This window comes from Zingiber officinale, chromosome 8B (genome assembly GCF_018446385.1).
Source record: "Zingiber officinale cultivar Zhangliang chromosome 8B, Zo_v1.1, whole genome shotgun sequence".
NCBI lineage: Eukaryota > Viridiplantae > Streptophyta > Magnoliopsida > Zingiberales > Zingiberaceae > Zingiber > Zingiber officinale.
In genome coordinates this window covers 69,857,620-69,872,131 of record NC_056001.1, presented here as the reverse complement: position 1 = coordinate 69,872,131, position 14,512 = coordinate 69,857,620, and the positions used below count along the sequence as shown (strand labels likewise).

Sequence of the window (14,512 nt, the reverse complement as noted above, 5' to 3'; positions counted from 1 at the left end):
AGAGTTCGAGGAAGGTTGGTTTGTTGTGTTTTTGATTTTATAGGGTTATCCAACAACCCCCTCCTAGCCGGGCCCAACGGTCCTACAAGTGGTATCAAAGCCGAGTACGCCTCAGAAGGACTAACCGCCATCTAAAGCAACAAAACGATGGCCAGAGCCAGCGACTACCCACCAGCATTCGAGGGGGAGTTTCCTTTATGGAAGCAACAAATGGAGGTATATCTAAACTCTGATTCTGATATTTTTTTCAATAATGAAATTTGGTTATGAAGAACCGAAGAACGCATACGGAGAAGAAATCGATAAACGTCTCTGGACCCACAAGCAACGTGAGGAGTTTATGGCAAACAGGCGAGCTAAATTTCACCTCCTAAGAATAATACCAAATGAAGATCTCGGTAGAGTTGGCGAATACAAAAGTGCAAAAGAACTTTGGGAAAAGTTCTTGAAAATTCATAAAGAATCAGAAGAAGCCGAATCCGAGACTAAAGAAATTGCCAAAAGAACAATCATAGCAGAAGACCCACCTAAAGATGAAGAAAACTCAACCGAGACAAGCATCGATGAAGGAGGAGAGTCTTCGGAAGAAAGTAATTCAACAGGGGGAGAACCAACGGCCGACGAGGTAAGTAATGTATGACCTCTACCCTCTGAACAACTAGTTCAATTAATCGAAAAATTACCTGAAGATTTTTGCGAATTAAAAATTGAATCATCGAAAGAATTTTTCGGATTAGAAAATCAACTGCCGAACACTTCTTTCAAATTAAGAATATTATCGAAAGAATTTTCGAATTACAAAATGTTTTGATGAAAGATTCTTGCGAATTATAAATTATTTTGTCAAAAGAATTTTGCAAATCAGAAATATTGCCAAAAGATTCTTGCAAGCTACAAAATATTTTGTCGAATGAATCTTGCAAATTAGAAAATTTGTCAAATGAATTTTTACCAATTATTTTGTCAATACAATTTCTTGCATGTTTAATATTTGTTGTTTTAAAGCTGAAAGAAATAGCCTGTCGATTAAAGTATCTCGACAAACTATTAACATGATACAATTCTTCGCATGTTCAAATTTTCTTACTTCAAATTTGAGAAATTGTAATAAGTTAAAATGGAAATTTAAAACTTTCTGATAAAAGCATAAAAAAAATTAAAATAAAATAAAATTAAAAATAAATGCATAGAAATTTTTTTTAATTATTTCTACATGTTCCAAAAAAAATTTTATACATAAAGTTTTCTATTGAGAAAACTCTTAATTTTCATGACGAAAACTTAGAAATTTTTTCTGATATTTTGATATTGCTTTTGTGAAAATTACTGCAAAATTTTCAAAGTTCTCAAAATTTTCTAAAAGTTCTTAAGGGCTTAGAAAATTTTCTTGACTTAGAAATTTTCCTTGACTTAGAAATATTTTCTAGAAAATCATTGAAATAGATTGTCATAAATTTTCTAAGTGTCAACCCTTAGATTTTTCTTGCAACCCCAATTTTTTATGTAATCAAAGGGGGAGAAGAAAAAGTATAAGTCTAGGGGGAGGTAGAAAATTGAAATTGAAAATTGAAATTTTTACAAAATTTAATTTTTTTTATCTTGTTACACGTTATTGCAATATAAACTGTTTTATTTTCATATCTATTTTTGACCCTAGCTTAACTTGGGTTGATCACATCAAAAAGGGGGAGATTGTTGGAACCCCAAGATTATTTTGGTGTGATCAACAAGTTATGTTAGGTCCTGTGTGTTTCAACCTTGTGTCTAAGTGTGCAGGACCTTAGGAGCACAGGTACTCGAGCGGAAGACGCAGCTAGCGAGAAGGACGGCACGCGGTGCGTCCGAGGGACGAGGTACTGCGGAAGAGTACACCTGCAGATGAGAAGGAAGTGTGCGGTGGTTCCGAGGGACGAAAGTCAGAGCGGAAGATTGCTCGAGGAGCAAGAGACGCAGCTAGCGAGAAGGTCGGCACGGGGTGCGACCGAGGGACGAAGTCTGCGGATGAGTACGCTGGGGGATGAGAAGGAAACACGCGGCAATTCTGAGGGACGAGAAGCCGGAGGGAAGCCTGCTCGAGAAAACCGGAACCTGAGTTCGGGTGATCCCTTTTCTGGATGGCAGAGATCACCCAAGCGAGAGGAACCGAAGTTGAAGACCCGGACCGAGGTGAAAAAAGTCAACCGGAGTTGACTTAGGGTCTGGGCGCCCGGAACTGTCCAGGGCGCTCGGACCAGCCCGGGGTGCCCGGAGCAATCCGGGGCGCTCGGACCATTGATTTTGACCAGATCGAGAGTTATCTCAATCTGAACATTGGGGGATAAATTTTATCCCCCCTAGGGCGCTTGGAACCCTCAGGGCGCCCCGACCAAGGCTATAAATATAGCCTTGGTGTAGAAGCTTGATAACGAACTCATTACTTATAATTCCTACGCTTGTGTGCTTTAGAGTTAAGCTTCTGTTTTTATGCTTTAACGTTGTAAGAGGCTTCTCTTCCTAAAGGAATATTCTAGTGCGCCTAACCTTCCTTGGATTAACAACCACATTGGTTGTAACCAAGTAAATTTTTTGCCTCGTCTTTTTAATGTTTTATTTATCTTCTTTGTTTATTTTACAAGTGTTAGCTTAAAGAGTTTGAGGAAGGGTGGTTTGTTTTGTTTTTGATTTTACAAGGCTATCCAACAACCCCCTCCTAGCCGGGCCCAACGGTCCTACATGTAGATCTACACGTCCTACCCTGCCTCCGGCTCTGGAACTCTTTCACGACCGTGTGGTGCACACTACCAGGGCTTGCTTGGCCTCTGGAAATGTTGCACGATAGTGTAGCTCTACACAGCCGTGTACTGCTTTGGCTCTGGAGGGCTTGCATGGTCGTGTAGTGCACACGACCATGAACTTTCTTTACTTCAAACCTGGCACGACCATGTAATGCACACACGACCGTGACTACTTCCTCCTCAACTGCAGCCACACGGGTGGTGTGTTGGAACTTTCGAGCCGCAAAAATCACTTTTTGCGTTGCGGAAACCCTGAAGTTCTTAGCCACTGGATCCGTGCAAAGACAAAATTTCATGTACATAGTTTTCTACTCTAGATCTACTTTAGATCTACATGATAAGGAGTATACCTTTGAAGCGAAGCCCTTCGCAAATCCCGCTCGTCCAAGGTCCTTCGGATCTCAAGTGTGTTCAAGCGTACACACCTCTAGTAGTATCCACACGAACAAGAAGTGATTCTCAAACCACTCTAGATGGAGAAAAGAGCACCACAAGTGTGCTAGCACTCCCAAGGGCTCTCGGATGGGATTGGAAGAAGAAAGGAGAAAAGAAGAAGAGAGAATAAATCTCATACACTTCTCTAAAGCCCTCTATATGACTTTCACTTACCCTTTCTTCTTTGAATTAAACTCACTCACCTTCACCTTTCTTGCTTGGAACTTTCGGCCAAGAGAAGATAGGGAACAAGAAAGAGCTAAGGAGGAAGAAGACATTCATATAACGATCCATGATACTTTCTTATGGCGGGTCATTCAGTATACATTCTCCAATGCATTCCCATGTGTCAACTTGATATCTCTATATCCATGACTTATGAGATCAAGTCATCGAGTTGTCCTACATGCTAGTCTCATCGCATTAACATTGTCCCTGAATGTTAATACTTGACTAGTAATGATTAAGAGTAGTGTTCTCTATATCATCTCACTATTGATTCAACCAATCGATTGATATAGATAAGAACCTTCTACTCAAGGACGCTATTATACTTAGTTATTTGTCACTAATACAAGTAAGTATAATAACCATAAAGAAATTCCTTTATAAGTATATAGGAATATGATACATCGAGTCCATACAACAATTATCATATGATTGGCTCTAGGGCACTAACTTACAATCTCCCACTAGCACTAGTGTCAATCAATGTAGGCTCTAAGGCCCAATGACATAGTGTGACCATCATACTTTCTCTGTGCCAAAGCCTTGGTCAAGGGATCAGTGACGTTAGCCTCTGTGAACACTTCCAGCTCACAACACCACCATTCAAGGAAAACACGAACCCAGACTGCGATCTATAATCATCCTGGTCAGTTTGGAAACTGGCATCACTGTAACCCTTTACAGCTAGCTCGCCATCGCATCCATATATCAAGAAATAGTCTTTAGTCCTTCTTAAGTACTTAAGAATATTCTTGACCGCTATCCAGTGACGCTTGGATCTGACCGGTATCTGCTCGTCATGCTCAAAGCATACGAAACATCAGGACGAGTACATAGCATGACGTACATGATAGATCCTATGGCTGAGGCATAAGGGATCTTATCCATGCGGTCTCTCTCCTCTCTAGAAGAGGGACTTTAAGTTTTTGAAAGACTCACACCATGTGACATCGGCAGAAATCCTTTCTTGGAATTTTGCATGGCAAACCGTAGTAATACCGTGTCAATATATGTACTTTCACTTAGGCCAAGAAATCTCTTAGATCTATCTCTATAGATCTTTATACCTAAAATATACGCTACTTCACCTAAGTCCTTCATTGAGAAACAATTCTCCAACCAAGTCTTTACAGACTGCAGCAAAGGGATGTCATTTCCAATGAGTAGTATGTCATCCACATACAATACAAGGAAGACAACTGTGTTCCCAACAACCTTCTTGTAGACACAGGGTTCATCTTCATTCTTGATGAAACCAAACTGTTTGATTGCATCATCGAATCGAAGATTCCAGCTCCGAGAAGCTTGCTTTAGTCCATAAATGGACTTATGCAGCTTGCATACTCTGCCAGTATGCTGTGGATCTACAAAACTCTCAAGTTGTATCATGTACACATCCTCGAGCAAGTTTCCATTCAGAAACGCAGTTTTGACATCCATCTGCCAGATCTCATAATCGTGGTATGCTGCAATAGTAAGCATGATCCGAATGGACTTAAACATCACTACTGGAGAAAAGGTTTCATCATAGTCAATACCATGAATTTGCTTGAAACCTTTAGCTACCAAGCGACCCTTATAGGTAATAAGTCCATCCATATCAGTCTTTCTCTTAAAGACCCACTTACACCCAATGGGTTTGACGCCTTCAGGTGGATCAACCAAAGTCCATATTTGGTTGGTGTACATGGATTCCATCTCGGATCTCATGGCCTCTAGCCATGACTCAGAATCTGGTCTCATCACAGCATCCTGATAGGAGGTAGACTCATTCTCAATGAGCATAACGTCATCATGGTCAGACAAGAGAGATGAGTATCTCTCAGGCTGAGGACGTACCCTGTCAGACCTGCGAAGAGGTAGATCTACTTGAACTGGTTGTTATTTCTAAACTCCTTGTGGAATAATCTCATCATCCACAACACTTTGTGGTTCCAGTTCAACTTCCATCAAGGCTTCAGTTCTATGGTCCATATCTTGAACTTCTTCAAGATCGAACGTACTCCCTCTAGTTTTCCTAGAAACAAAGTCTCTTTCTAGAAATACCCCAGTTTTAGCCGCAAACACTTTGTGTTGACTGGGAATGTAGAAGTAATATCCCTTCATTTTCTTGGGATATCCGATAAAATAGCACTTATCTGATTTGGGTCCCAGTTTGTCCGAGACTGGATGTCGAACGTAAGCCTCACAACCCCAAATCCTCATAAAAGACATCTGGGCATCTCTCCCAGTCCATATCCTATATGGTGTCTTTATCACCACCTTGGATGGAACATGGTTAAGTGTGAAGGCTGCTGTGTGTAGAGCATATCCCCAAAAAGACATAGGAAGATCTGTGTGACTCATCAAAGACCGTACCATATCTAATAGGGTACGATTCATACTTTCGGATACACCATTCCACTGTGGTATTCCAGGAGGAGTGAGTTGGGATAGAATCCCACACTCAGCTAGATAGTCACGAAACTCATGGCTAAGGTATTCACCACCTCGATCTGATCGAAGTATCTTAATACTCTTGCCTAGCTGGTTTTGTACTTCATTCTTGAATTCTTTGAACTTTTCAAAAGATTGTGACTTATGTGTCATCAGATACACATAATCATATCTACTGAAGTCATCAGTAAATGTGATGAAGTACCTATAACCACCTCTGGCAGCGACATTGAAAGGGCCACATACATCACTATGTATAAGTCCTAACAACTCAGTCGCTCTTTCGTTGTGTCCACTAAAGGGAGTCTTGGTCATCTTGCCTAGTAGGTATGACTCGCATGTATCATATGATTCAAAATTAAATGAGTCCATCAAACCATCTTTATGGAGTTGAGATAGATAGTAAGTTCTTACAGCAACAGCAGCAACCCGTGCTCTATTGCATGCTCGTAGGTCCACCTCGCCCTTCGTCAATGCCCTGCTATTTCTCAGCGCCTGCACATTAGTACAAATGTAAGAAGCACATCCGGTATCCAATACTCACAATGCAGAAATAGATAGATTGACTTCTATAACATATATACCTGAAGTAGAAGTCTCATTTCTCTTCTTCTTAAGATCTTCCAGATATACTTTACAGTTCCTCTTCTAGTGCCCAGTCTGACCATAGTGGAAGCAGGTAGCATCCTTAGCAACCCCTCCTTTAGGTTTCATTATCTTGCCTTTGCCCTTGGCTTGGGACTTTCCCTTACCTTTTAGGCTTGCCCTTGCCTTTATGCTTTTGCACCATCAAAATGGAGTTGGGCTTTACCTTCTTAAGGTTGAGCTCAGCAGTTCGCAATATGCTAAGCAGCTCAGGCAGTGGCTTGCCAATTTTGTTCATGTTGTAATTCATAGCAAATTGATTGTAGCTTTCTGGCAAGGATTGCAAGATCAAGTCTGTGGCCAACTCTTGGCTAAGTGGGAATCCCAACCTCTATAGGTTTTCTATATACCCAATCATCTTGAGCACATATGGACCTACGGGAGTCCCATCTTGCATCTTGCACTGAAATAGTGCCTTGGAGATCTCGAATCTCTCGTGCCTAGCTTGTCCTTGATATAGTTGACGAAGATGTTCAACCATATCATAAGCAGACATCAACTCGTGTTGCTTCTGAAACTCAGAGTTCATGGTCGCGAGCATGAGGCATGACACATCTAATGCATCATCTTGATGCTTCTTATAAGCATATCAGTCAGCTCGCGTGGCAGTGGCAGGAGGTGCCTCGGGAATGGCCTGCTCCAGGATGTACAGTTTTCTTTCCTGTGTGAGAACAATTCTCAGATTCCTGTACCAGTCCAGGAAATTAGCTCCATTGAGCTTGTCCTTGTCAAGGACAAAACGCAGGGAGAATGTGTTCATGTTTGTCGACATGGCAATCTACAACAGAAATAATGCAGAAAGTAAATATCATATTCTATTTATCATTTAATTAGACCTTTAACTAAATGATACTCCCATTGATTCATGGGACAAGATCCACATCATACTATGACTTGAGTTAGCTTTGACTAAATCGCCCAAGACTTAGTATGATCAGTAGATAACGAATTATCAATTACATCTCTATGCAACTCTTGTTTATAGGATCAAAATCCTCATTTATAAAAAAAACTTGAGTTAGCTTTGGCTAAATCGCCCAAGATTTAGTATAAATATGATTTGTATCAGATCTTCCAACCGTTGGAAAATGCCTATAGTTATACCCGATCAAATTGAGTTAACTAGTTATACTCAATCTAATTGAGTTTGTACTCACCCAATCTTTAATAGGCGGGACCAAGATTGTCCCTCCACACCCTACCAAGATAATATGCGTTGCTCTACTTTGGCAGATTCAACAACAACAAATGATCGAGGTAATGATGGGTATCAAAACTTGGTAGGCATTTCGAGTTGACTTGATTAAGATCTAATTTAATCGTTAATGTGTATCATATACGAATCAAGGCACTAATTACCCTACATTATCATGCATCACATATGCAAGCAATGATAGATAATTAATTATTTTGTGATGTGGTCATGGCCCTACTACGATCTTTTCAAGCCAATGAAAAGATCGGACGGTCAACCTAGGGTCAACGACTTCTTCAATCGCCTCCCTTTGACCGTCATGTGTTGAAATCACCCTCCTCGTAACTCCTTCTTGAGTGGACCTTCCACCGCTTCATTTTGTACATTACAAATGTGAAACTCAAGTTACATTCGAGTCTAAAATCTATTTACAACAAAAATATAAAAGAGAGGCACGACGCGCAGGTCGCATATAACATATACAACACGCACAACACAAAAATGGCGCGCAGACCATATTATGAATTACAACACATTTTAACCAATCATATTGAGGGTTTTTGGGCCATGACCATCACAAAATCACACATAATTCTAAATTATGTATTTTACATAAATTTCTATAATTTTACTACTTATTTTATCGATTTTATGAGTCACAACTTCTCGGCGGTCCCGTTTAGCGATTTTTCGGGCGCGATCGTGGGACAATGCCCCTTGCGGGGTTAGGAGCAGCGCCCCTTCTCGTGAAATGAATATTGTGAGTGTCCCATCTTGATCTAACTGTGCCTTAAGCCGCTGTCCCAAAACAATTTGGGCGAGACCTTGCCGTTTCGGAAGGTTTTTTCTCGGTAGTCGAATCCTACAAGTGTCCAAGCACTTGTTGCTTCGCTTCTATGAGAAAAATACTCACAAAATCTATAAAAATAGCAAACTTACAGAAACTTACAGATCTGAAATATTTTCATAAAATTTAAATACAAACTTGTACATGCTTCTCACGTGGCTCTGATATCACTGTTGGAACTTTTGAGCCGTAAAAATCGCTTTTTGTGTTGCGGAAACCCCGAAGTTCTTAGCCACTGGATCCGTGCGAAGACAAAATTTCATGTACATAGTTTTCTACTCTAGATCTACTTTAGATCTACATGATAAGGAGTATACCTTTGAAGCGAAGCCCTTCGCAAATCCCGCTCGTCCAAGGTCCTTCGGATCTCAAGTGTGTTCAAGCGTACACGCCTCTAGTAGTATCCACACGAGCAAGAAGTGATTCTCAAACCACTCTAGATGGAGAAAAGAGCACCACAAGTGTGCTAGCACTCCCAAGGGCTCTCGGATGGGATTGGAAGAAGAAAGGAGAAAAGAAGAAGAGAGAATAAATCTCATACACTTCTCTAAAGCCCTCTATATGACTTTCACTTACCCTTTCTTCTTTGAATTAAACTCACTCACCTTCACCTTTCTTGCTTGGAACTCTCGGCCAAGAGAAGATAGGGAAAAAGAAAGAGCTAAGGAGGAAGAAGACATTCATATAACGATCCATGATACTTTCTCATGGCGGGTCATTCAGTATACATTATTCTCCAATGCATGCCCATGTGTCAACTTGATATCTCTATATCCATGACTTGTGAGATCAAGTCATCGAGTTGACCTACATGCTAGTCTCATCGCATTAACATTGTCCCTAAATGTTAATACTTGACTAGGAATTATTAAGAGTAGTGTTCTCTATATCATCTCACTATCGATTCAACCAATCGATTGATATAGATAAGAACCTTCTACTCAAGGACGCTATTATACTTAGTTATTTGCCACCAATACAAGTAAGTATAATAACCATAAAGAAATACCTTTATAAGTATATAGGAATATGATACATCGAATCCATACATCAATCATCATATGATTGGCTCTAGGGCTCTAACTAACATGGTGATCACCACACAGCCTGGGCAACCCCCCATGTCAGTGTCGTGTGGCACTCAAGACTCTTCCTTTATACATTGTAATTTTTTCCTTGGACATTAATTCTTCTCCAAAATCGACTCCTGTGTACAGAAAATGTACAAAAGTATATCTTCGAACAAAAACAGTAAATATGCTAAAAGCAAAACTGGAAGTACGAAAATGCATAGATAAAGCATGTGCAAAATATGTGACTGTGCGTCAAAACATGCTAAACAATTATATACAATCTACGCACATCAGCGGCCTCCAGATGAGTGAGCGAAAGAATTCCCCTTCGATAAGCCCCTGTAAAAAGGCATTCACCAATACCTCTAGGGTGACCGATGGGATATCCATGGTCACTTGGTTAAATCACTTGATGTAGGCTCTTAATGCCTCCTTGGGCCCTTGCCTCACTGTGAACAAATTAACACTCATCTTTTGGAGCGACGACTGCTAGCAAAATGATGTAGGAATGTGGCTTAAAAATCCTTAAAGCTGTGAATTGATCCGATCGACAGTTGTATGAACCATCATTGCGCTTATCTTGAGAGGGTGGTGAGGAAGACCCGACACTTCATTCTATCGGTATACTGATTGAATGTGGCTGTGTTATCAAACCTGATCAGATGGTCCTATGGATCGGTTGTCCCATTGTATTTCTCGATTGTCAATGAAGTATAATGTCAGGGTAGTGGGTCATCAAAGATTCCATGAGAAAACTGCCGGTTGATCCGTTCAGGAGAATCATCGGTCCTTACACTACAAGAAAATTGGGATTCTACAATACTTAAAAGACAACATTTTTTTAAAAAAGCGTTGTCTTTTTTTTTTAACAACGCTTTTAGTGAAAAGCGTTGTCTATTTCATTATTTTCTTATTAATAGACAACGTTTTTTTAAAAACCGTTGTCTATTAGTGATTTTTATGGATCAAAGACAACGCTTCTTAAAAAGTGTTGTCTATAAGCATTTTTTTAGTATCCATGACAACGATTTTTAAAAAGCGTTGTCTATTGTCAAGCCCTCATCTAAATCTAGATTAATATGAACCATTGGATCAAGTAAAGGGTAGAAAAACTTTAGATTTAATTCGGCACCCACTTATCTCCCGAACCCCTATCACCCGAAACTCCCCTCTCCGTCCAACTTTGTGACGGGATCTCCTCTAGGGTTCGCACGGATCTGGGAAGATCACTATCGCTCGGCCCTCTCCTCAACTCTCCTTGCCTCTCTATACGCCTTCTTCGTCACCCTCTCTGTCATTTCCTCTGGCGTATGAGAGCTTCGTGAGGCTATCGACGGCGCCGGCCGTGCCTGATCCCATGGCAGTCGCACTGTACTCTTTGTCGATGAGATCCACCGGTTCTCCAAGTTCCAGTAAGACTCCTTCCTCCCTGCCATCGAAGATGGTTCCATTATTCTCATTGGTGCCACCACCGAGAGAACCCTAATCTCATTTTCCAATTGTCTGAAATTTTCTCGCCAGCGACGCCATCGCAGCCTCGAAAGCTCGCGTCCTCGCGAGCTCTGCAGTTCACGGGATCGCGAGTGTTGCTGCCTGCTGCTTGTAGCCTCGTGTGCGCTGTTGCCTGCCGCTCGCGAGTGTTGCTGCTTGCTGCTAGCGATGTACAGATTTCTATGGCAGCTTTCATTCTAACTTTAGCATCCATGGTATTCCCAATTTTGAATGTGCTACGTAGTATCTTTGATACACAATTTTTTTTCCTGTCTTACTTTTAATAGAACTAAAGTCATAATTTGGTTGAGTTTGTAAAGGTTGACACTGCTAAGGAAAACTACAGGAAATATCAATGTTTCCCTCAATTCACCAATGAATGGTGAAGTAAATGTGTCTCTAGATATTTTACAAAATTATGATAAATTGTCTAGGGTTGAAACAAGGCCAATAGGAAATTTCTTTGATTCCTTAACCTGCTCTTATTGAGTGCTTATTGGGTCATGATGAAATGTAGAAGTATCTATTACTCGTTTTGCATGCTAAATATTTGTCTTATATGTGTTTGTAGACTTGCACTCTAAATTGACTCATGGGCTTTCTTAATGTAGTTGAATTGAGAGCATCAAAATATTAATCATCAAACATGGATCTACAATGACAGTATATGAAAGCTGGACATAAAAATGAGTCAAAAAATATAGCAGATCCAAGGATCTACAAAAGCTGGACATACGAAAGTTGGACATGGATCTACTTCTGGCTCTACTGAAGTAGTGATCAATCCTCTTATTAAAATGAACAAGAAAACATATAGCAGATCCAAGGTGTCCAAGAGAAGTAAGATGAAGCTAAGTACTTTTGTTGCCCACAATTGTAAATTTAGTAAAAACTTATTTTTTTTAATTTTCTGATTATGATGGTGGCATGCAGCATGAATTATTTGATATTATGAAATGAGTTCATGAACCACAATTGCTTTAGCAATTACACCTACTAAAGCATTCAGTATCCATAAATTCACATCTCCTCTTTTATCCTCCATATAAGAGTGTTCAATAGTGATGTGGATGCAGAGGAATCATTCCTGTAAGGGTATGATTATATATGAAAATCTGGTTAGACCATGGGATTAACAAGAGCCAAGAGATATTTATGGAAGTTGCATTATTTTATTAGGCTGTTCTGGCTGTTAGGCAAATTTATGCAGTTCAATAATGCTATAGTTGTTGATACATTCATTGGACTTGAAATTTTATACAACTCATCGTTTATCAAATTAAGATGGACTTTGTAGTGATCTAATATGACACATTCTCAAGATGACAGAAACTTTATTTTGTTTGTGACAGCTTCTTTTGGTCGACTGCTTTCTTGCTTGCAAATTTGCAATTTGTTTCTTAAGATGCAACATGTTGTTCAACAGTGATTTTCTCAATGCCAGGTATGACCACCAATCTGATGACTACTAACTCAATAAATCAATATTAATTGGATCATTGATTGACCATTAATTATTTTATTTATGAGTAGTTTAAATTCAATATAAAGAGTTTTGTTAGTTAGGTGGCAAAGCGTAATAAATCTAGTCATTGTCAAGTGACTCAGCCATACCCCATCAAGTTTTTCAATTGGACCTAAATCCTAATCCCCTGCTGAACTAGTCCATAAGTTCTATTGATATCATATTTTTTTTTAATTCAATTAAAAAAATACTTATTTATAGATGAATTTTTCAAAGTAGACTTTTGGAATTCTTTAGTTTACTTCCATGTACTAAACTGGAACAAATTAACTCCAGGGGTACTATTTCGCATGAGTTAGCTTAACATTTTGCTACAATGTTTGAGTAGCAATCTCCATGTCTTATAAAATGGTCAATGAAAATGATAGAGAATCTTGAATTAGTATTCTGTATCTAATTTTCCATTTACCACTAATCATGAAAATAATCTCGCTAATCATGCAAAAATTAGTGCTATAGTCATGATGATATCATATTTTGGTCACCATCCAACATATATGTGATTCTTGATTCTCTTGTTGGTAGTTGCCGATATGATAGCTCTTTAGGTGATTGATTTATCTCACTTTCATAAAAAAAAAGTCAAGTTTTCATTTATCACTAGGAATTCTTTTTCATCATCATCTAACTTCACCATCAGGGCTCTTTACCAAACGATTTATCAATCTACTTAAACATGCACAAGATGACACTCTTGACTTGAATAAAGCTGCAGAAACACTTGAGGTGAAGTATATGTTGTTTGCATAATTCTTCTTCTTTTATACATAATTAGAATTTTACATGTAGGTGCAAAAGAGGCAGATTTATGGCATCACTAATGTGCTTGAAGGGATAGGATTTATGCCAATGCTGCAGGCATGACTCATCATTGCTTTCTTGGCAAAATCAAATAAACCCATTTTAAATCTTCATGTTTTGAGTAAGTTGCTGTTAAATTTTTTGCTGATATACAAGATCATCAAAGTTTGCCTAATATTTTCATCCTTTTAAACAGAAGTTGAAAACCTAGTCTCGCAAGAATGCCAGTTGGATGAGTGCATCAGGTTTGGTTCCAATACTAAATGTAGCTTCTATCTACTGATGCCTAACATGCTATAATATGCATAGTGTGCAGAAATGTTCTAGTTTTAAAGCAGAATGCAAGAAAGTATGAGTGTGTTCACTGAAGAAGAAAGTAATCAAAAGTATGTTATTTTTTTCTTGCATTTGCCCACATATGTTGCTAACATCTACAAATGAAAAAAATGTTCTGTTACTTGTAAAATTTCAGGCCGCTTTACCTAACCAAAGATGACATCAAAAGCAACAACTATATGTTATGTGGCACTGCATCCGAACCTCAGGGGTGTGACAGAGAAGTACTTCAACGAAGAACTGTCAAGAAAGCTTTAAGCGAGAAGATGGTTAAAGTCAATGATTAAAGTGTTAGGATCCTTTGTACAGCTAGAGAGGGGGGGTGTGAATAGCCGACCCCAATCTTTCGCGTTTCTTCCTACGAAACGTGTTAGCGCAGCGGAAAATACAAAGAAACGAAAGAGAAGAAATCAAACCTTAACACGAGGATGTAACGAGGTTCGGAGATTAGGGCTCCTACTCCTCGGCGTGTCCGTAAGGTGGACGAGTCCAGTCAATCCGTCGGTGGATGAGTCCCCGGAGAACCGGCTAATACAATATACTCCTTGTGGGTGGAGAAACCTCGCCACAAACGTTTGCAACAGCAAACAAAGAGTACAAGAACAGCAAGAAAAGCAATACAATATGAATACAATAGCACTCGCTTGCCTTCTTGTCGGCTGGATGAAGCAGCAACTTCAAGCGACGCCTACAACAGCAGGAACCCAGCCGGAAGCTCACGCGAAG

General features: G+C 39.6%; 2 long non-coding RNA genes across 3 annotated transcripts; both read left to right on the top strand.

Annotated features, from left to right (window-relative positions):
- The first annotated feature begins 10,913 nt into the window (after positions 1–10,913).
- Positions 10,914–12,452, top strand: LOC122016810. 2 transcript variants are annotated; one of them, XR_006121191.1, is made up of 3 exons: positions 10,914–11,045; positions 11,155–11,294; positions 11,736–12,452. It is a non-coding gene; the product is annotated as an uncharacterized LOC122016810 (long non-coding RNA). The 2 variants fall into 2 exon arrangements; XR_006121190.1 differs by having other exon boundaries at positions 11,696–12,452.
- A 1,191-nt stretch (positions 12,453–13,643) lies between these two features.
- Positions 13,644–13,990, top strand: LOC122016827. The gene is made up of 3 exons (XR_006121197.1): positions 13,644–13,695; positions 13,760–13,836; positions 13,923–13,990. It is a non-coding gene; the product is annotated as an uncharacterized LOC122016827 (long non-coding RNA).
- The last annotated feature ends 522 nt before the right edge of the window (positions 13,991–14,512 follow it).